The following is a 24,356-nucleotide window of genomic DNA, read 5'->3' as shown; positions in this document are numbered from 1 at the left end:
GTACTTAATTCGTTCTCAAGGTCCGTTCTTGACCTGAAACTGTTCTTAACCTGAAGCACCACTTTAGCTAATGGGGTCTCCCGCTGCCGCCACGCCGCTGCCGCGCGATTTCTGTTCTCATCCTGAAGCAAAGTTCTTAACCCTGAGTGTGGCGATCACACAGGGTCCCCAGACGTTTGACGGTCTATTAATCCCTGTGCCACCGCTATGATCACTTCCCCGCTGCCACCAACCCGTTTCTCTCGGGTACACACCAAGTCCAGACAGTTGTTAACATTAAAACAAATAATCAAGTTTATTTTATAAGCATGAACAAGTTTATGGTTTCAGATAATTTTTCTTGTCAGTTTCTTAACCTTAGTTTCTATACCGGCCTATACCTTCCTAATAACTGCTAACTGATTATCCCAACTGTCTATCTGACTCCTCTTAACAGTTTATCTCACTCTCTCACATCAAAACTAGACCAGCCCACAGAGTTATCCTCCCTCTTCCTTTTCCAACTCCGAACTGACTTTTCAACAACTCCAACTCTAACTCTAACTCCTCCCCTTGGGTTCCCACTGGCCAATCACTTCACACTCATTTAACCCTTTCCTTATGACCCACCTAGGAAGGCAAACACCACACTGAGGTACTATTTCTGGGTTAGCAGAGTCTGTAACCTGAAGTGTATGTAACCTGAGGTACCACTGTATTCTAGTGCAGACAGGATATGTGGGATTCAGTTTTGAGTCCCATTCCAACGAGGCTTTTTTTGGTGTGGCCAATCACTGCAAACATCTGAATGTTCATTCGCATCACAGCATGCAGGAAATTAACAACGTAATGTCTGCTATTTTCTAATTTCTTCCTCCTCACTCTGCAAACGTATTCCCAGGTGCCTCATTCACTTTACAAGCAGATGCGAAGGCTCATAAACTCAATTACAGCCCAAAGGAACGAGACATTCTGAGAACTTTCTGTTGCTAAGGTAACCCACCCTCCATTGGTCGATGTTTACACTGAGTCTCCGGGTCTCTCGCTTTGGCAGTCGTGAAAATACATATGTAAGGAACAGAAGCAGAGAAACCATAAGGTATGGCAAACTTCTACAGCCACTAAGTGCTCCGGTTGGGAGCAGTAACTGCAGGACACAAATTCTGTTCATTGAAACTAGGAATCCATCTGCACTATGCATTTAATGCACTATGATACCACTTTAGACAGTCATGGCTTTCTCCAAAGAGTCTCCCGGGGACTCCTCAGCGCCTAGGACTTGCCGATCGTCAGGTCGGCGGTTTGAATCCCCGCGGCGGGGTGCGCTCCCGTCGTTCGGTCCCAGCGCCTGCCAACCTAGCAGTTCGAAAGCACCCCCAGGTGCAAGTAGATAAATAGGGACCGCTTACTAGCAGGAAGGTAAACGGCGTTTCTGTGCGCTGCTCTGGTTCGCCAGATGCAGCTTGTCACACTGGCCACGTGACACGGAAGTGTTTGCGGACAGCGCTGGCCCCAGGCCTCTTAAGTGAGATGGGCGCACAACCCTAGAGTCGGACATGACTGGCCCGTACGGGCAGGGGTACCTTTACCTTTACCTTTAGTAATAATAATGATAATGATGATGATGATGATGATGATGATGATGATGATGATGATAATGATAATAATAATAATAATAATAATAATAATAATAATAATAATAATTTATTATTTATACCCCGCTCATCCGGCTGACTTTCCCCAGCCACTCTGGGCGGCTCCCAACAGAATATTAAAATACAATAGTCTATTAAACTTAAAAAACTTCCCTAAACAGGGCTGCCTTCAGATGTCTTCTAAAAGTCCTTTGTGGCTTAAGGCCCTTGTATCTACAGGACCGCCTCTGCTGGTATGCCCCGCAGAGGACCTTAAGGTCCATGAATAACCATAGTTTAGAGGTCCCGGGCCCTAAGGATGTCAGACTATCCTCTACCGGGACCAGGGCTTTTTCAGTGATGGCTCCGACCTGGTGGAATGCTCTGTCCCATGAGACTAGGGCCCTGCAGGATTTAACTGCCTTCCATTGGGCCTGTAAGACAGAGCTATTCTGCCTGGCCTTTAATTTGAATTCAGCCTGATCTTTTATTTCACTTCTCTTCCCTCCCTCTTCCCTTTTATGAAGATCACCCGCTCTGAGACCCCACAGCTATTTCTCCCCTGGCCTCCTCGCTGGCCCAAGTAGGACCAATTCAGCCAGCTAGCCCTGGGGATTATCTAATGCTAATTTCCCCTAAATTGGTTTTTGAATTTTATTGTTATTCATGTTTTTATACTGCATTTTATGCTGCTTTTATAATTAAGTGTTTTAAATTTGTTGTTAGTCGCCATGAGCCCTTTGAACCAGGAAGAGTGGGGTATAAATAAAATACTATTATTAATATTATTATCAATATTAATATTAAAAGTCTGGTAGTTGTTTATCTCTTTGGCATCTGGTGGGAGGGTGTTCCACAGGGTGGTCGCCACTACCGAGAAGGCCCTCTGCATGGTTCCCTGTAACTTTCTCACAGGGAGGGAACTGCCAGAAGGCCCTCTGTTTCTGTTAACTGTTTTTGGCATGTTTGCATTCAACCTCCTAGACTATCTCCAGGCCGACAGCAATGGCCAGTAAACTACTGCAGCCAAGTAACCATCAGCCTGACTACCCAGTTGTTTCTATCTAGACTATTGGATGTTTATTTTTTGCTCTCATAATCAAAGCCTGAAGAAGAGCTGCATGTAATCTGAAAACCTGCTTCCACTGTTAAAGAAAACTAATTGTCAGGAACTGGGCAGAGGAGGAATGGTAGAGACCTCCTCCCCATCCTGACCCTTCCAGGGAGGAGGAAGAGGAAGACAGTATAGATTTGCAACAGGGGTTTGCGGGAGGTAGCAACTCAGAGGCGGATGAGGGGTGAAATTGGGGGATAATGGGAGAGGAGGAGCAGGCAGAGCAGCAGCTGGCTGGCACATTGTCATTAGAAAGCATTCCAGACCCTCCATCCCCCAGAACCTGGTGATCCTTAAAAGTAGGAGAGCAAAGAGCTCAAAGACAGAGGGCACACTGCAGCACCAGTAGAGGAGGTGATGAGAATGACGAATGAGGAAGTGGGAGAGACAGATGGTGGAGATTCACTCTGGACAACACCATTATCCAAGATGCTGGCTTCTATAGCCTCTCTCTGTAAAGTCTGAAATAAAAAAAGACTGTATGAAACTTTTCCTTGTCTTTATACTATTCTGGGCAACCAGCCAGGAGCCACTGACAGCATCCTGACAGCAGGGAGCAGAGAGCAATAGCTATTCAAACTACCTACCTTCAAGTGGGAGATATGGGGCTGGTGGAGATTCACTTGGGACAATCCAATTATCTGGGTTCTATAGCCTCTCTCTGTAAAGTCTGAGATAATAAAGGCACTGGCGGAGGAAGGTGTGTGTGTGGGGGGTGCGGTGGACAGCAGGTGTCGGCCATGAGGGTGGGTGATATCGCCACACCACCCACCCCCACTCACTGCGAGGGCGGCGCTCCTAGGCGCTCGCTGCACAGGTGGTGGGCCGCAAGGGATGATGCTGCCACGGGCAGTTAATGGCGCCCCCCGACGCTCGCTGCGCAGGCAGCAAATGGGTAGGGAAGTTTTCCGCGAGGGCGGCAAACGGCACCCCCCCATGTTCACCATGCGGGCGGTGGTCAGCTAAGGATGCTCGCCATGCGGGCAGCTAGCCTTGCCCCCACACCGCTCCAGGTGCCGGGGCAGGTAGCTCCGCCCTGAATAAAGGACTATAAGAAAAATTGCTCCTTGGCAACCAGCCAGGAGCTGTTGACAGCATCCTGACACCTAACAGCAGAGGTGAATGTTGTTCAAACTGACCTAAAACATAAGGTCAGTTTGCATGAAATGGCTTACCCACTGTAAGAAGGGGACTCTGTATCAGGCATATTTCAAGAATACGCAAACTCTTCAGCTGTTCTGGTTAAATAGGCTGCTGTTTGCTTCAGCAAACAGCAAATGGCACGCAAATTCATGAAATCTCAAAAGCAAAGAAATTGTGTGCAAAAAAACCCAGTCACTAAATTAGTGGGTGAGTGATTTATAAGTACTAGACTTACAAGCACTCTTCTCATAATTAACCCTCTTAGAGGCGACACAGAGAACTCTAATGGCACCATGAGGCGTTCTCCTGTTATTGTTTTGATGCTAAATACACAGCAGATAATTCTGTGTACCTATTGCATCGTAAGTACCAACTTATTCCTATTTGCATCATTTCTGCCTTAAAATACAAACACACCTCTCATAAACCTAGGTGTGGCCTGCACATGTGACAGAATTAGGTGGCAATGGTATGGTAGAAGAATGGGTGGGAAGACAGTTTTGAAAGCTCCTCTGTGTTAGAGTAAGCTTCTTGAAATTGGGCAGCAAAACGTGGGCTCATCTAAAACCTTTCTCTGTTAACTACTGGGGTGGGGGGTTACCTGCAAGGAGGCTTTTCCCGTGCAGGAACATTAAAGCACAGCACCACTGTCTCTGCAACCTGAAATGGCACAGTCGACGTTGCCACGTCAAGCTGCTGCAAGTGAAGACTAGGTCATGAGTTTGTCATAACTGCAATCAAAATCTATGTCAGACCAGAAAAACAACAACTGTGTCCCCACAACATATTCTGAAGGACAGTTTCCACCCCCATCGTTCAGCCCAGACACTGAGGTCCAGCTCCGAGGGCCTTCTGGTGGTTCCCTCACTGCAAGAAGTGAGGTTAGAGGAACCAGGCAGAAGGCCTTCTCAGTGGTGGCACCCGCCCTGTAGAACGCCCTCCCATCAGATGCCAAGGAAATAAACAACTATCTGAAGGCAGCCCTGTTTAGGGAAGTTTTTAATATTTGATGTTTTATCGTGCTTTTAATATTCTGTTGGGAGCCACCCATAGTGGCTGGGTAAACCCAGCCAGATGGACAGGGTGTAAATAAATAAATAAATAAATAAATAATAATAATTATACTCTCTTCACCAAAGTTGGGGTTTTTGTTTTTCACTGAAGATATAGATGATGTGATGGAAACTGTCTTGCAAATCACAACCTGCAAACAACAGGTTTTGAAAGAAAAGTTTGAAACGCCGAAGCAAAATTCTGCCTTATTATTATTATTATTAAACATTTTATTTAGGCGTACTTACAAACAAACAAAACAATAAGATACACACACTTAACCACAAAATAAACCGAAAAAGTAAGGACAAAAGGAACATAAAATACCACACCTGTGTGACTTCCTTCCACCAGCTCTCATCATCTTTAAATCATTTAAATTCTTATTTACATTGCATATCATTTATCACTGTAATTACTTCTTTTATGGTACTATTATAATATAACACCAGGTCATCCTTACAAACTTAGTCTAAACATATCAGCATGTTATCTTTAGAGCAGTGTTTGTTCATGTAATCTTCAAACCATAACCATTGTGCCCTTAATTTCTAGTGTGGTTGGTAATTCTGCCTTTTAATTTACCTTGACCAAAAAAAAATATTCATCAAAAACCCATCTGGTCCATAGGATTCCAGCTGCTTCTCTTTATGCTACCATATCCTTCTTTGAACAGTATTTAGACCTCTGATGTTTCTGCACAAGGGATCTCTGATCACAGATTTGCCACATTTTTCATAATCTGCAAGGTGCTACAGACCCATGATGCAATGTAGCTGTGACAGGACAATGCGTCTGCAAGCTGAGCAGCACTGAAATATTTCTATGTGCTCTTTCCTACCCCTAAATAGAGAAAAGAAAATATTTTTGAAAGGTTAATGGAATGGAAAAGCATAGTGTAGTTAGTAGGAGAAGGAACGGCAGCAAAGTGACATTTAAATGAGGTTTTAATCTGTTCACCATGGAAGAATTAAAACTTGTATTGTTATGCTTTGCTTTAGATTTCTTTTTGTGCATTTAGTTATTATTTCAGGCAAGCCTCCTACTTCCATATTGGCCACCAAGCTATAGAGAAATTACGATGAAAAAAACATCATATCCATGGTAGTTTCACTCTCATTTATCTGCAGTTTGCTTTTTATAACACGTCCTTCTTCCAAATGATTGTTTCTTATGCCTGCTGGCCATGAGGTTTATAAGGAAAGTGAACTTTATATTCATTTTGATTCTCCTAGTTTTCACCTTCGCTGTGGACAAAAAAATCCAACCTTAAAATGCCTTGGGGGAAAGAACAATTTCAAATTGTGTTGATACGTTATCATCCAACATTGACTTTTGCCTCAGATAAGGAATGATCAGTGTTGCCAGCTCTGTGACATTTCTCAAATTCATTCACAATTATGGAGCATGCATGCCCACACACACACACACACACACACACACTGTTTCCATATCTAAAACCAGGGTCTCTCCTTCCATTTAATGATTCATAAGCCAATTTTATATGTACTTAGCAAACTGATGGTTACTTGGCTGCAGAAGTTTACTGGCCATTGCTGTTGGCCTGGAGATAGTCTAGGAGGTTGAATGCAAACATGCCATTCTGATGTCATGTGTGATGTCACAAAGGGGATATGCTTTAAGTCTTGGTAAAGCCAGAAACAGTTAACAGTCAGACTGCATCTCAGCCCTGTCAAGATGGAACTCTATAATAGGTGATGAATATTTGGGGGATATATTAACTTTTACTATTAGGGGAAAGTTTTAGATTGGTTTGCCAGCTTGTGCCCCATCAAGTTGAGGCCAATAGATATACATTCACAGCCCTGTACCCATCAAATAATCAACTATATGTGTGACTTTGGGACTGATTCATACAACCACATTTCCTTTATCCACTCTATAGCAGCTTTTTCTCTGTATTTGAAAAAATAACGAAGGAGAAGATAAGGAACCAGAAATAATATTTGGAGGAGTATGGTGAGGATCTAAGCTTTACAAGTGAGGGGGCTAGGAAGATAGCTTTGTGGTCCAGCATAGGAATGATGGGTGCTTCATATTATTGAATTCCTGTTCCACAAAAAAGAAGTCTTCGAGCTCTTTGCTCTCCTACTTTTATGGCTCGCCGGGTTCTGGGAGATGGAGGGTCTGGAATGCTTTCTAATCTTCCTCTCCCATTATTCCCCAATTTCTCCCCTCATCTGCCTCTGAGCTGTGACCTCCCGCAACCCCCTGTTGTAAATCTATATTGTCTTCTTCTCCCTTCTCCCTGGAAGGGTCAGGATGGGGAGGAGGTCTCCACCATTCCTACTTCTCTGCCCAGCCCCTGACAGTAGGTGACTTTAAGAACGCTATTATCTCTCTCACACACTCAAATCTACATTATTGGGATAAAAAAAAATACTAAAAGGATTTGCTTTGAACACTCTCAAGTTATTTTCATTCTAAATAGTAGAATATTTCAAATATAACAATGCTAACAACTGGGAAAGAATGTTTGAGTTCAAGTGTGCCAACTTGAATAAAATATTGAGGGGGCTAGTTAAGCCCTGCCCCACATACTGTATTTTTTGCTCTATAAGACTCACTTTTTCCCTCCTAAAAAGTAAGGGGAAATGTATGTGCGTCTTATGGAGCGATGGCAGGCTGCGCAGCTATCCCAGAAGCCAGAATATTTTTTTTCTTGTTTTCCTCCTCCAAAAACTAGGTGCGTCTTATGGTCTGGTGCGTCTTATAGAGCGAAAAATGCGATGATTGATCACATGATGCTGTGTACACACACCATTTGAATGGCAAAGTTCAACAACTTAGGGGACTCTCTCCCCCAAAAAAAAATTTTATTGGGGAGTCTGAAGACCCCCTCGGCCTCTGGGAGTTGGCTCCTATGTTTGAGTTGGTAACTGTTAGGTTAATTGATGTCTTTAGGTGGATTCCTTCAGAAAGATTAAGGATCTTGACTGCATATTTCTATTTCATATATATGTATATTTCTATGTGTACTAGTTAATAAATCAGAATAATGTATTAGCATTGGTCTTAGTGGCTGCTCCCAGTCACCAGTCTGGCTGCCGCATTCTGGATTAGTTGTAGTTTCTGGGTCACCTTCAAAGGTAGCCCCACATAGACCGCATTGCAGTAGTCCAAGCGGGAGATAACCAGAGCATGCACCACTCTGGTGAGACAGTTGTTGGGAAGGTAGGGTCTCAGCCTATGTACCAGATGGAGCTGGTAGACAGCTGCCCTGGATACAGAATTGACCTGCGCCTCCATGGACAGCAGTTTTACCTGTTCTGTTTCTTGCTGTTTCTTACAGTTCCTTTATTTCTTGACATGGGCTTCCACCTTCCTCGCATCCTCTCTTGAAAACACTCAAGCATTCTGGACAATGACTCCCATATGGTGGCATTTTTAGGAGCCCCTAGGATACCAAAAACAGAAGCACCACTCTGGACAGAACGGGACTTGAGTCAGACAGAATCTATAAGACCTCCCACACTTTTGACTTTTGTATGATCTTTATCGGAAGCCATCAACTTGAAGAGCAGCATGTGTGTTTGAAGTAAGAAGTGCGCAATAATTTCATCTGCAGGCCAAAGCACGGAGTGTTCTTAGGAAGACATTTGAAAATGTAAATGTCAGGAGATGAATAATTAGATGGAACATACTGAAGGCTTTTCCTGTGGATTAATGCTATAGTATTGCGGCTGATCTTGTTTCAAAATATAGCCAGTATTGTAAGTCCATCAAGCTGTAATTAAACAATGAACTAGAGAATACCAGGGTATTATTTAACTATTGTTCACTCTGCTCCATTAAAAAAGTCACTTGCTTAAAATCATGAGTCGTTGCAACATAAAACACAATCCCAGTAAAGAGAGATAAAATAATAGAAAGAATCCGAACCTGATACAGTCAAAAAGGAAAAACAAGAGTTCAAATCTAAATTCACATGGGGCAAATGGTCTGCAATCATGGCTGCCATATTTCCTTACATGATTTAAACTTGCTTTATAAATAGCAATTTTCAGAAATAAATAACTATAGCTTGGAAAGAAACCCCTGATACAGAAATCCAAACCATGTGGTTTTTGCAGAAAGAGAATGTATTTAACTTTTTAAAAATCTAATTTGTCAGAGCGGCAAGCACATGTAACATTGCCTTATGTAATATTTGTTTGTCTTTGCTAGCTAACACTTGACATATTTTTTTCCAAATTAATTCCTAGGCATAATTCTGGACAGGATAATGGAAATAAGTCTTTCTCTTGGGGATTTATGTAATAGACAGGGCTATAAAAGCAATCTGCAACATCCTCCGCACACTGTGAATTTTTAAAAATGCATTTTCCCTCCCAATAACTGGAAAGTATAGTTTGAAAGTGTTGAACACTATGGGCGTTCCTTGTAGCACAAAATGCTGAATCATTAAAATACGAATTCATACCATGACTAGGTTTTACGAACCCACACCACTCAACTGTACCGAATTAAGCATGATATCAAGTATTCACAAAAACTGCCCCAGTGTGATGGCCTGGGAATCTGATTCAGAGGCTGAACCTGAGGAATCCCAGCCTGCACAGGAGTCCCCGCCTCCAGGGCCTGCTAAGCCAGGGCAGGGGCTTGAACCTGAAGGGCCCGCACCTGTGCCGGATCCTCAGGAGCAGACACCAGCTGAATCCGCTGTGGCTCCAGAGGTGATCAAGGACCCATCACCTGCAGGTGCTCCTCTCCCAGCCCTGCCAGGGGAAGGTGAGGTTGCCTCTGGGTCCAGTAACCCTCCAGCCTCTCCTGAGCTGCAGAGGCTTGGGGCAGAGGCGAAAGGAACTAAGTTCTCGCAGGAGGAGTGCTCGCCTTAAGGCCAGGAGAGGCGGGTCACCTGTGGGCCAGGGCCGCCCTATGCCTCAGAGGAGATAAAGGCCAGCCCACCCAGTCCCAGGTTGCAGGAGCAACATCGTTGGTTACCTGTTCCTGTCGGCACCCTGTCCTGCTTTCTGCCAGAGTTCCTGACCACGCCCGATTCCCTGCCTTGGACCCCGCTTCAGCCTCGGACCGGACACGGACCACGCTGCACGGTAACCCCCCCCCCCGGGACCAGCACACCTAGCTTCTGTTTGATGTCTGTGATGTCCTGCTTTCACCACCTCGCCTCTGCCTTCTCTAGGACAGCCAGGGTGGCTTCTGCCATAGGCTCTACCGCACACTTCTGGATACAGATATACCACTTTCAGCAGCTGTAGCAAGGCTGAGTAAGCCGTAAGAACAGGCCATGAGAAGGAAGAGTAGGCTGCTAGAAGCCCCAGGACTAGCTGCAGAGAGCCGGCCAAGGTAAGGCCACGGAGATGCAATGAGGTCGAGGGTATGTTCTTTCATATGTGGTGGACCTGTTAAAGGGTAAAAGAATATTGGGAAATAATGTATAATGAAATGAAAAAAAATGTTTAAAAGCACTTTCCCAAAAACAACAACAACCCAGAGTCCTTTTCGTTGGGGATAATTCAGATGGAAATATCCAGGGGTCAAAAAGGGTTATTTATGTATGCCACTACGGTGGCCCGTGTTTTGTCAGACCAAAACTGGAAAACGAGCAAGGTCCCAACCAAAGAAGAATGGCAACTTAAGCTGACAGAATATGCACAGCTTGCGGTTCTGATGTATAGAATAAGAGGACAATAAGAACATTAGTTTAAAGAAGATTGGAAAATGTTTATTGAATATATGGGGGGAAATCATGTACACTTGAAAACATTGGCAGCATTCAGATAAATTCAACAGTATAAATAATTTTTGATGGAAGTAATAATGGAATACTGAATGGTTTAGTTTATATAAAATATGTAGGAATTTATGCTATGTAAAGTGAATCATGGAAAGAGAAGAAGGAAAGTCATTGATATTTTAAGGTTGTATAAATGAATATTCTAAATTGTAAAACAGAAAATTTAATAAAAATTTTACACACACACACATGAAAAGAGTCCATGGATTGGGGGGTAGGAAAAAAACCAAGCAGTTCAGTCAGGGCAAGCGAGAGAAAGAGTCCATGGATTGGGTGGGGGTGTTTGATGGCTAAACTACTGTTTTCAGGATTCTTGGGGTAGTAGGGAAATATGCTTTAAATGTGTGGTGTGTACAGTGGTACCTCTGGTTGCGAATGGGATCTGTTCCGGAGCCCCGTTTGCAGCATGAGCAGGACGCAACCCGCGTCTGCACATTTGCACATGCGCGGGTCGCAATTCACAGCTTCTACACATGCACGTGATATCATTTTGAGCGTCTGCACATGTGCGAGCAGTGAAACCCGGACGTAACCCTTTCCGGGACTTCTGGGTCGCTGCAGGACGCAACCTGAAAAGACGTAACCTGAACCGAACGTAACAAGAGGTATGACTGTACTCCATTTCAGTTGCCCTCAGGTTGTCAGGTGACCCCATCTGCTTGCCTACCACTGTTGTTTTGCACATGCAGTTACTGGTAGCTGTTACTGGTAACATTTGCTTCATTGGTTGCGGGTGGCGCTGTGGTCTAAAACACTGAGCCTCTTGGTCTTGCCGATTAGGAAGGCCTGCGGTTCGAATCCCCGTGACGGGGTGAGCTCCCGTTGCTCTGTCCCAGCTCCTGCCAACCTAGCAGTTTGAAAGCACACCAGTGCAAGTAGATAAATAGGTACCACTGCGGCGGGAAGGTAAACGGCATTTCTGTGTGCTCTGGTTTCCATCACGGTGTCCCGTTGTGCCAGGAGCGGTTTAGTCCTGCTGGCCACATGACCCGGAAAGCTGTCTGTGGACAAACGCCAACTCCCTCTGCCTGAAAATGAGATGAGCGCAGTAACCCCATAGTCGCCTTTGACTGGACTTAACCGTCCAGGGGTCCTTTACCTTTTTACATCCTCACTATCCCAAATAACAGAGATTGGCTTGAAGTGCAGTTACCTTCCATTCACTCCTCCTGCTTTGCAGCTTTGGAAAGAAAGCTGACCTGAAGAACCCGATTTCACTCACTGTTTCATAATCATGGGGTCGTGATGGTAGGGTGTGAGATTGTAGCAAGATTTCATGTTCACCAGGAGGAAGAAATATTCCAAAATGTTGATGATGGAAGTAGAAAGCTATTGTTGTGATAGTCATCAACTATCTTGTATTTTATTCAGATGTTTTATCCTATGCTTCTTCCTTTGTCCTTTTAAAAAAAAATGCTAACTGCTATTTTATTTATATGTTGTTGTTTTTTTATCCTGGTCTGTGACCGTAATAAAGTTCATTCATTCAGGCACACATAAAAGTGGGCTCTCTAGCTTACCCTTAAAGACAATCTCTCTGTTTTTCTCTGCTTGTCCTGGCTCTCAGCAGGACCACTTCTACAACATGCCACCACTTTCTTCAACTTTATTTATTTATTAAAAACAAACAAACATGAAATACAGATGTACGTAAAATGACTAGCTAGTGTTCCATCTGAAGTTTAATTTGGATGGTTTATTTCCTGACAGAACCCCTATGTACATTTTATAGACGTGGCAGCAATTTATTCCGAGACTGTTTCCAAATAAATGGCAAAAGTTCATCTTGGAATGCCACCAAACCTTGGAGTAAGTTACATAACATGCCTCAGCTGATCATAAAGCATAAGATTTCTTAACTCCGTATACGTACACAATATATTTATCCTGCTAAACTGTCGGTCCTCAACACAGCAAGGCAATAATTATAGCTTTCATTAAATTATGCTAGGAATCGCACAATGAATTACACAGCAGGCTACGGGGTATAAAACATCTTGGTACCGCAGCAATGAACCAGGAACTAGAAGTCTTTTCATCCTGAGATCTGGCTTGCTATTGCTTTCATTTAAGGTCCTGACAATGGCAGAGTCCATTAACTATCCAGTTGATTGTCAAGTCAAAGCAATATAATCCACTGGGTTGTTGTTGCTGTTGTTGTTTTTAAAATGTGGTGGTGGTTGCTGTATTGTACAGGTTGCAGCCTCCAGATTCACACCGATGTTGCAAAACCTTGGATGCCCTGCGCATGCATGGGAATTTTAGGTTTCTGTACAGTGGTACCTCAGGTTACACACGTGTCAGGGAACTGCCATCGGAACTAGCGGAGGAGGCGAGGCTCCACAGCGATGCTGGAGAGGGGCCAAGCAGGGAGAGAGTTAGGTCTCCGGCTGGGGAAGAAAATCAGCGCAACACCAGGGATAGAGGGGGGCCGATGGGGGGAAGCAGAGAGGAGGCTCCAGGACTCTTCGCAGGAGACCAGCGAAGAGAGCACAGGTCCTCCGCTGCCCACACCCACCCTGCGCAGAAGACTTCCGCGCAGGGAAAGTAGGCGGCGACTTGGCGTCAAAGAACTTCTTTGCTGGAAGAGGTTCAAGAAACGCCCACTGACGGATTCTGCCAGCGACTGAACAGCCATGGAGTGGATGGCTGTCCAGCGAGAAACGGTTTAACCAGGCAACCTAGCCCAGAGCGGCGGTAACTTACGCACAAGCAACCCCTAAAGCCATTACAACACGCTTCAGGTTACACACGCTTCAGGTTACAGACTCTGCTATCTCAGAAATATTACCTCGGGTTAAGAACTTTGCTTCAGGATGAGAACAGAAATCGTGCTCCAGCGGCGCAGCAGCAGCAGCAGGCCCCATTAGCTAAAGTGGTGCTTCAGGTTAAGAACAGTTTCAGGTTAAGAACAGACCTCCGGAATGAATTAAGTTCTTAACCCGAGGTACCACTGTACATGCGTTGGCCCTAATTGTTTGTGTGTGTGCCATTTCAGTCAGCATGTGATGTGCAGCGTAAATTAATAATGCAGAGTTTTTAAAGAATAAAAGCTTTGCTTAGTTAAAATAAACTTCTTCATAAACAACATGGTTCCAAACAGTTCAATTGAGATTACATACTGACTCTGTTCACAACTGAAACAGACTGACTCTAACTGACATCTTACAGAGAACACAAAGTGAAACTGGCTGCTAAGTCATGTGTCAGAGTGACTCAACAGTTAGCAGTTAGGCCTGAAAAACTTTACTAGGTCCAAATGATTGTGCAGTCCCAGCACTTCCCAGCCTGCTTTGCTGCTTCTGCTCTCATGTGTCTTTGTCACATGACAGCATGGCCAGCCCAACACATTTAGCTGCTTGAGCCAAAGAACAAGATGGCACCAAGCACCCTGATCCTATTGTACAAACAGATGCTGACAAGGCTGGCATTATAAGTCTTAGTTCAAGACTGGAGATGGGATGGAATCCTCCATGACACATGAGGGCAGCAGGCTAGCTTAGGGGGCACAGGTCAGGAGACACGGTCCTTTTCTTCGGTACCTTGCAGCAGCACCAGAGATTGTCAAATGAACAGAGCAGCACATGTGCTCAGAAAATGTGTGCTGAAGCTTATGGCCTAAGCTGGCTGCCTCTCTGACTGCTCCTTCCATCAGGGGCCTTGTGCAATGTGATGTGTTGGGAGGAGCCAACCAGGCAAGACAGCCACATAGTCCAGGCCAACAACATGCAAAAATAGCTGCTGCTGTGGTATCAGATGTGGAGGAACACGTTTTACCATATGTGGTGGGAATGTAGAGAAGTTAAAGAAAATTTGGAAATGATATACAATGAATTGAAAAAAATTGTGCATTTGTAAAAAAATCACAGAGGCATTTTTGTTAGGAATTGTAGGACAAGACCTGCCAAGAAAAACAAAGAATCTATTTATGTATGCTACAACAGCGGCAAGAGTCTTGATAGCACAAGGATGGAAGAATGAGGAAATCCCAACGAAAGAAGAGGGGCAAGAAAAATTGATGAGCTATGCAGAACTGGCTAAATTGACATACAAATTGCGGGACAAGGACAACTGTGACTTTAAGGAAGAATGGGAACTTTCTACAAATTATCTAAAAAGACATCGAAATGAACTGGACTCCTTGGCAGGTTTTGAATAAACATGCACAAATTTATTGGTTGATAACATGATAGATAGACAATGCAAGGATATGTATAATTTTATAACATGCAGAGAATAATATGTGCAGCGAAATCAGAAAGAGAAGCTGAGGGAAGTCCCTGGTGGGGGGGAGGGAGGGATGGAAGGGAGGGAGGGTGGGAAAAAAGGGGGAAAATAATGTATGTGGTTTGATAATTTGTTATGTTGAAATTCCTTAATAAAAATATTTTAAAAAAAGATGTGGAGGAACAAGCAGGGGGCTTTTGCCATGGTCTCTGCCATCTGCTTCCTGAAGCAGCTTTCTCACACTGCCACACTGCGGTCCTTCCTGTTCTCATGGAAAGAGTTGTAGGGGTGTCTGGAAGAGTACAATCTCACTACAAAACCCATTTCCAGTGCGCACAGGAACCTAGGAAAACCAGCTGTACTCTGGCTGTCCAACACTGGCCAACAAAAACAACCCGGTGGGCCTGAATTACTTGCAAAGTAGAAATGATGGAAGTTGTCTAACGCTGTGCACAGGTGAACGGCATCTTACCAAAAATGCGAAAACTCATGGGCCATGCAGAATTAGACAAATTAACAGGAAGGATTTGAAACCTGCGGGACCAGAGATTCTTAGAAGATTGGAGCAAATATTTGAATTATTTAAAAAGCAATTGTAATGAACAGAGTACGCTAGTAGGACTGCAAGAAGTTCTGTAAGGAGGATTATGTGAACTATTGCAAGGAAGACTATGAAAAGAACTATTAGTTAATGATAATTACAAGTAATAGAGAAATTAAGAAATGCAGAATAAGTGATAAAGAACGGAAAATCTTCAGAGGTAGTTGATGGAAGTTTAAAATATTGTATAAGATAAGAATTTATGTTAAATGATTGTTGGAAATGATATGTTAAAAAATCAATAAAAATGTATATATAAAAAAGCGAAAACTCTTGGATGCATTCGAAACTCTTGGATGCCTTAAGCCTTATATAAGGTCCATATGGACATCTTAAAAGGTATTGCGCAAGCCAGTCATGCAAGGTGAGTATGGTCAGGCACCCAACATCTGAAGGAATATGACATGCCAGGGCGGGTTTGAGGCTTGCTGTAGTTTGTGCCATCATAATGCTTCCTTTTCTAACTCCAAATGAACTTGAAGAATCCCTGAAATGCAATTGTAGCTGTATAAATCATATCGATATCGTTATTGCAGGTTTATGCTGGTGGAGATCAGAGCAGAATTCACCTATAAAATCAGGATATAAACTTGTCCATACAGTAGAGCGGAAACCTCTCTATTAAAAAATAAATAAAATTGGATGCAGGAAAGAGAAGCTGTAGAAGGTTGCTGGGTTAAGGGATTTCGTTTCAGTCTGTCTGTGAGATTGCATTGCCCGTCTTCTGAAACACAATCCATTGTACCTTAGACTTCTGAAAGCTATGGCAATTAGATTGTAGCTGCCTCGATGCAGAGTGACTTGACAATGAATCATTTGGACGCTTGAAAGAATCAGCATTCCAGACAGAGCATGACTGCCAACAGACCTTTTCTTACGCAATAAAGACCCTTTGTGTGTTTTGAGCAATATCATCCGTCCTAAGAAGAGGGTTATACCAGTTCACCTTGGTCTTCAGCTATCAATCACTGCTCTTTCTGCATAAACTCTTAAGCAGAATGACCACTTTTAAAACTTGGGTTGCTAGTCAACTACTGTACTTTTTACCCAGAGGAAACCCAGTGAAATTAATGGACCTAACTTCACCATTATTGTCTCCCTGCTTATTTAACTTATATGCAGAATTCACCATGCGAAAGGCTGGGCTGGATGAATCCCTAGCCGGAATTAAGTTTGCCGGAAGAAATATCAACAACCTCAGATATGCAGATGACACAACCTTGATGGCAGAAAGAGAGGAGGACTTAAAGAACCTTTTAATGAGGGTGAAAGAGGAGAGGGCAAAATATGGTCTGAAGCTCAACATCAAAAAAACCAAGATCATGGCCACTGGTCCCATCACCTCCTGGCAAATAGAAGGGGAAGAAATGGAGGCAGTGAGAGATTTTACCTTCTTGGGCTCCATGATCGCTGCAGATGGTGACAGCAGCCACAAAATCAAAAGACGCCTGTTTATTGGGAGAAAAGCAATGACAAACCTAGACAGCATCTTAAAAAGCAGAGACATCACCTTGCCAACAAAGGTCCATATAGTTAAAGCTATGGTTTTCCCAGTAGTAATGTATGGAATTGAGAGCTGGACCATAAAGAAGGCTGATCGCCGAAGAATTGATGCTTTTGAATTATGGTGCTGGAGGAGACTCTTGAGAGTCCCATGGACTGCAAGAAGATCAAACCTATCCATTTTGAAGGAAATCAGCCCTGAGTGCTCACTGGAAGGACAGATCGTGAAGCTGAGGCTCCAGTACTTTGGCCACCTCATGAGAAGAGAAGACTTCGTGGAAAAGACCCTGGTGTTTGGAAAGATGGAGGGCACAAGGAGAAGGGGACGACAGAGGACAAGATGGTTGGGCAGTGTTCTCGAAGCTACCAGCATGAGTTTGACCAAACTGCGGGAGGCAGTGGAAGACAAAAGCGCCTGGCGTGCTCTGGTCCACGGGGTCACGAAGAGTCGGACACGACTAAATGACTAAACAACAACAACAACAAACTTCACCATGTCAATTGATGTCACTGGGCCCTTCATAGCTACAGACTTAAAAATGAAAGTTGACAGTCTAGGGCTTCTGTTGGCTGTGAGACCCATTTCTACCCCCTGTACTCAACTCTTGGTGTCTCTGCCTATAGTTATGAGCATTGCAGAGCCCCCAAAGAGCATCAGACTTTCTTGGAACACAGTTTGAAAACCACTGCCCTGAATCTCTTTGGGTCATGCTTTATTTTTGTGAAATATTCTGTGAAATGATGTTCTCATTTCTTAATTAGTCATGGCAGATTGCTTTCCCCCTAATTTTGATTGATAATATTGCCAGTTCTAAGGCATTTTTTCCTGGTTGCCTGTTCAGTTTCTGCCAAGTATTAAAAAACCAGCAGCTATTTAACGATCCACTGTTGATATTCAAGAAGATGAAGCTTCATTATTAGCCACTGCAAACAGTTTTGTGCCAGAGCCGGTATCATTGAAGCTCGCTGTTCCTGTTTTTTTGTTACTTCTTGTTTATGCAGAGTTGCCAATACATATCTTATGAGCAATTTATAACTTCACTTTTTTAAAAGAATACTTTGAGTGAATCCATATTTACATATATCAATCCAGTCTTTGCAGATCTGTTATCCAGCTAGAGAATTGATTCCTTCAACTGATTAAAGGTGGATTAAAAGATTCCCTCCCCATAATGCCTTTCCACAGCTACATCTTGTTGCATAATGCTGCTCTGCCTATGTGTACTGTCAGGGAACTGCCATCGGAGTCAGAGGTGGAGGGAAGGCTCCAGAGGGATGCTGGAGAGGGTCCCAGCAGGCAGAGAGGCAGCCCATCTGCTGGGGAAGGAAATCAGCGTAACACCAGTGGAGAAGGGGGCCAGATGGGGGAATCGGAGAGGAGGCTCCAGGACTCTTCACCGGAGACCAGTGGAGAGAGCACGGGTGCTCCGCTGCCCACACCCTCCCTGTGCAAAAGACTTCCGCGCAGGGAGAGTAGGAGGAGACTTGGCGTCAAAGAACTTCTTTGCTGGAAGAAGTTCAAGAAACGCCCACTGACGGATTCTGCCAGCGACTGAAACAGCCACGAGGTGAAGGGCTGTCCAGACAGAAAGGGTTCAACCAGGTAACCTAGCCAGGAGTGGCGGCAACTTACGCACGAGCAACCCCTATAACCATTACATGTACCAAGTATTTGGTGTTAAAGTCAAAAGTTTAATGTGCATAAAATGTTTGTTTGCATTGAAGTTGAAACTTGTGTAAAGGTTTGCGTTTGAAAAGCAGAGAAGTTTGCATTTAGCAAGAGGTTCCAGCTATGGGATCAATGAGAGAAGTTCCGAGACAGTGTCAAAGGACTTAAAGGACTGAACCACATAGCCTGCTAATTGAATGCAGTGTGTTACTTTGTAATTGCACTCAGTACCATTTATATGTAACTTGTTTTAAGATTGTATTGCAGTACAGTGGCACCTTGGTTCTCAAATATAATCTGTTCTGGAAGTCCATTCCAAAACCAAAGCGTTCCAAAACCAAGGCGCATTTTCCCACAGAAAGTAATGCAAAATGATTAATCCGTTTTAAAAACAACCCCTAAAACAGCAATTTAACATGAATTTTACTATTTAACGAGACCATAAAATGAAAGCAATAAACAATGCACTGCAGTCACACAATCAATCAATCACTCGGTAGCTGAACCACACAGCCACAAAACAAAAACAAAAAAGCCGCAAAAACAAAAACGCAAAATAAATAGCAAAAACAGACAGACCTCAGCATAACACTCAAAACGGAGCATGTCCGGCTTCCGAAAAATGGTCGCAAACCAGAGCACTTACTTCTGGGTTTGCAGTGTTTGGGTTCCAAGTTGTTTGAGTACCAAGGCGTTTGAGAACTGAGGTACCACTGTAAAGTTTAAAAACTCATTATTAGAGTGGAAAGCTGATTAATTTCTGCACAAGGTCCAGATCAGGGATTCCACTGAACAACTCTAACTAAAGAAAACCAGGCAGGTGGAGGCGGCCTGTGCTTCTTCAGAAGAAGTCCCATCTCTCTGTTTCAAAAGTATTACCAGGGAAAAAAATGTTTCATCACATATTTTCTTCTATGACTTTGGTTTTCTGCAGTATAACTCCAAAAGGTAAAGGTTGCCTTTCATAATAGCGAAAGTGTCTGGATGATTTGCAAGAGCAACGCTAGACTCATAAACTGTAAACTCCAGTACTTTAAAGCGTGCCCTAAAACTAGCAGGTAAAAAAATTAATCAAGAAGATCATACTATTCCTGTCAAGCCAGAGGCAAAAAACAGTAACAACTAAAACGAAAAAATACAATGGGCCAAAGATGTGGTCTAGCTTGTATTTTACTTCTACATCAGGTTGGTAGGATTTTAAACACTGTGAAGGGAAAGGAAGAAACACTGTCAACGCAAATGTTTTTAGACAGTCACTAGGTAGCCTACAATATTTTTGATGGAGAGGATCCAAACTCCCATTTTCACAGCCTAGTTCAGTGTTTGTCAAATTTTGTTATAGGGACCCTTGAGTTTCTCAGAAACTGATCAGTGGCTTGGGCATTTTATATTGTATGAATAACTCATCATTTGAGGGGCTTGTCTCTCCTTGTTTATTACCTATAAAACACAGATCTTCAAGGTGAAATGATGGTACAGTCCATAAAGTCATTCTGGGATGGGAATGATTGCTTCGTACAGTCATACCTCTGGATGAATACGCTTCAGCTTAAATATTTTCGAGTTGCACTCCACAGCGACCCGGAAGTAACAGAGCGCATTACTTCCGGGTTTCACCACTTGCGCATGCGCAGATGCTCAAAATGATGGCACGTGCATGCGCAGACGCGCAGTCGTGTCTTACGTTTGCTTCAGGATGCGAACGGGGCTCCGGAACGGATTCTGTTCACATCCAGAGGTACCACTGTATCTTCTGATCCCTTTTGGTCTACTTCACTTACGTTACTGTACTTTGCTCATTTTGTTTAAATGTCATGAGGCATTCCAAGACCCCATTAATTTCTGATGAAGTAAAAGAAAAAGAAAAAAAAAGGATTTGCTGCCAGGTTTTTTTTTTTTTTTTTTAAGGCAAGCAAACTTGAGGCTCGTCTATATATATTGTGCTGTGTTTCGCCAGTAACCGGAATCTTTATTCATAAAGGTCTAGCCTGGGATGCAGAGTATTTCTACAGTGTTTTCGCTTCCATGCTAAGTGATAAGTCAAAAGTACAAAAGTCCGCCTGTGGAATTCTGCTTTCTCTGTGCCTGCCAGCGTGCTTGCTCAACCTAGTCAGAATGTTTGTGAGACATCAAGCTTCTTACACCAAACCTCAACTTAAACAAGTTATGGTGCGTCTTGCCAGATGCAAGGTGGTTCTTTAAAAATGAGATTCAGAAGCAATACAAAGCACAAGTGAGTGAGAAGATTAAAGATTTTATTATAAATAGCAAGCAATATATACATACAGTGGTACCTCGGGTTAAGAACTTAATTCATTCTGGAGGTCCGTTCTTAACCTGAAACTGTTCTTAACCTGAAGTACCACTTTAGCAAATGGAGCCTCCCGCTGCCACTGCCACACAATTTCTGTTCTCATCCTGAAGCAAAGTTCTTAACCTGAGGTACTATTTCTGGGTTAGCAGCGTCTGTAACCTGAAGCGTCTGTAACCTGAAGCGTCTGTAACCCGAGGTACCACTGTACCAAGCATGCACTTCAATCTGCCACTTGGAAGTGTTAGTTTCTGTTTGCCACTGTGCAGTGCTTTGAGTCACAAGACTCTGTTTACATTCCAGAGACATTCCAGGCTGTTGGAAGTCTCACGGAAGACGGGAGACGGATGTGATGTTTATTGGTTTCCTGTTCCTTTGTTTTCCAGTTGCTCTCTCCTTTCACAGAGAGAGCATGTTTATTTCTTTTCTGTCTGCATAGTTAGGAATAAATCTCTTTGCAATGTAGCTCAGATTTTCTCGGCTCCTTCCCTGCGTGCTGCATACTCTGCGTAATGGGGGAACGTGCTTGGAGCCTCATCAAAGGCTCAGGTCATTAATCACGTCGGAGGACTCGACCGGAAGAGTTGCTCGGTCGAACGCAAGTCCGACAGGAAGCCCTCAAGAAGCGGTGAAGTGACTCCCCCAGGTAGCCTCAGGTTGCACAGCCGTGCGGTTAGATAAGTCCATGCACGAGCTTACCCAGAACTCTGCCCAAAACCATCCAATTTATAGATAGCTAGATAACTAGCTTGTGTGGCCTGGCTACATGCAGATCAGTCATTAGCCACCCCTCCCAATGCCTCACTTTCTCCAAACAATGTCCACCATCAAAGAAGGTCCTCATCACTATCTCTTCCTCCTAACTGATTAGGACATTATAGGTTGTTCTCATGCCAGCAAATAACTTAAGAGACAAGGAGAGTGGGAAGAGGGCAATTGAGTCAGATCACTAACTCCTCAAAATACAATTTATCTTCTGGATAGATTGCCCATACATGGTGGAAAGCTATAAACTGGATGATAAAACTATTACATTAACCACTGAAAGTTTGGACAAAATTGGTCATTTCTCCAGTATCATGTTTTGGGATATTTAAAGCATTCATGTTGTGATGTGCTTACCTTCCCACCTCCAAAACACCCCATTTGGGAGGGTGTTTTGCTAGCTGCTGGAGATCCAGCTAATGGCTCACCTGCCTGTCCGTTGAGTGGGAAGACGTTCTGCACCAGTGGAAGTCCATATCAGCCATCAGAGCTGAGTGGAGAGACATCTTGGCCCAGTCTATCCCTGCCAGTCCAGCATAGGGCTTTCGGAATTCTTCTGCCCATCATTTATCAAAATTTAATTTCCCAATTCGTTATTGTTGGGGCTTCTTTCTTGGCTGTAGCTATCCTGATTCCTTTTAGCTGTGCATAGTTAAGTCTGACCTGGCCATTCCATTTCTTTCCCTCCCCTTTTGCCCCTCCTTACTTTTCCACTCACTGTGGGTTAAACCACAGAGCCCAGGACTTGCCAATGAGAAGTTCGGTGGTTCAAATCCACACGACGGGGTGAGCTCCCGTTGCTCGGTCCCTGCTCCTGCCAACCTCGCAGTTCGAAAGCACGTCAAAGTGCAAGTAGATAAATAGGTACCACTCTGGCGGGAAGGTAAACGGCGTTTCTGTGCGCTGCTCTGGTTTCGCCAGAAGTGGCTTAGTCATGCTGGCCACATGACCCGGAAACTGTATGCCGACTCCCTCGGCCAATAAAGCGAGATGCGTGCCACAACCCCAGAGTCGGCCACGACTGGTCCTAACTGTCAGGGGTCCCTTTACCTTTACTTCTCCACTGCCTACAAAACAATCCCTATATTTGCTCTCACTCCTGGCATTGACTGCACATAGCTGCTGATGCCACACCCCGAAATAATGCAAAAGGGGAGAAACTAGTTGTTCAAGGTGCAACTATTATGGTTTTCTTAATAGCTCAATATGTTTTGGAACTGAGGTTCCTACTTCAGGAGCAAGCTTCAACTTCATTGTGCCAGATAAGCAGCAGCATTTGTGCAAGCCGCTTCAGATATTCTGTCAAATTTTTTAAGTCTGGGATTACTCTTGAAGAGGGAACCTCAGTTCTGAAATGATATGAGCCATAATAAACCTTAATAGCTGGCACTTTTGAAAACGAGTTTCTCCTCTTTGCTTTATTTCTTGTTTCTGTGTCTCTCCCTTTTTGTAATGCCACATTAGAGATGGATGAATATGTCAACTTCCATTTCTCATATTTCCAGTCATCAGTTCACCACATTTCTGCATCAATTTGAAAAGAAATCCCTTGTGAAAAATCATTGGCATTATAGTGTGCATTTCTGCTAATATACACATTTCTGGCCAGCATTTTTGTGTAATGCAATACGTGGTTATTTTGCATGCTATTTTCATGAATATATACATGCAAGCATGCATTGCATTACACAAAAATGCTGGCCAAAAATGTTTCTGGAACTGCAAATTGGGGAGGTTCACATTGAAAGGTGAACTGAATTTCTCCCCCACTCCCCGCCACGCGCCAAAGGGGTGTGCCGAATTGTATAACTCTGCAGAGAATTTTTCTGCAGCCAACTCTATGTACAGCAGCTATCTGCATGCCGCTGCAAGGAATTGAAAAGTACAACATGCCACTTCTGTCACCATGATGCATACTGCTAGCACATTCAACAGTTACTGTGCCAGACATAGCTGCGTAATGCGCCTCTTATGTTTTTGCAGGCCTTTTGTCTTTTCGGTGTCATCTAATCTTGTCTCTCCCCCTCCCCCTCCCCTTCTTACTGTGTCCAAGCATATGCCAAATAGACTGGAAACAACCTTATGTTTCCCTACAGGCTTGGTTCCTTCACCACCTTTATAAAGGTGAAGAACTCCTCAAGTGGTTAAAATATGCTATTTAGACTCCGCATATGCATGGCTCATTATGTCTCTCTTGACGACTTTTGTCAGCAAGCCGTTTCTGTCAATAATTTTCCGCTTCGCTGCGCTGTTCATTAAAATTCCATTATAGGGCATTTGAGGTTTGACAGATCTGGGAGCTGTCATCTAGTCAACTAGACATCACCAGTTTCCTTTCAAATCTGATATTGTCATCTTGATGGTGCTGAGTAATTTCCGTTCTTTTCTTGCTCAATAGCTTGTCCAGGGCAAAGAGCATTGCTCTTTCCTGTAAGCACGGTTGCTATTCAATGGTACCCAATAACAGCACTGAGGGCAGCAATTGGGTGCTGTTCTGAACTGTTCTGCCAATGGGGTTGCAAAGTAGCCAGAAAACTGGGCTCCCAGGTTTCTGGTTTTTCATTTTGAGCTAGCTGCA

General features: G+C 43.7%; 1 long non-coding RNA gene across 6 annotated transcripts in view; it reads left to right on the top strand.

Annotated features, from left to right (window-relative positions):
- Positions 1 to 273: 273 nt before the first annotated feature.
- LOC310767205 overlaps positions 274 to 24,356 on the top strand; it is a 43,169-nt gene continuing 19,086 nt past the window's right edge. For 3 of the 6 annotated variants that reach the window (XR_014550725.1, XR_014550726.1, XR_014550727.1), the window contains exon 1: positions 274 to 1,078. This is a non-coding gene — a long non-coding RNA (uncharacterized lncRNA). Of the gene's footprint in view, positions 1,079 to 6,576; positions 6,639 to 10,087; positions 10,252 to 24,356 lie in introns of those variants that run through there. The other 3 variants (XR_014550729.1, XR_014550728.1, XR_014550730.1) reach the window with 3 other exon arrangements.

This window comes from Podarcis filfolensis (assembly GCF_964270895.1).
Source record: "Podarcis filfolensis genome assembly, chromosome: 7".
NCBI classification, from domain to species: Eukaryota; Metazoa; Chordata; class Lepidosauria; order Squamata; family Lacertidae; genus Podarcis; species Podarcis filfolensis.
Note: the sequence above shows the minus strand (reverse complement) of the source record. Positions and strands in the feature narration are given on the sequence as shown.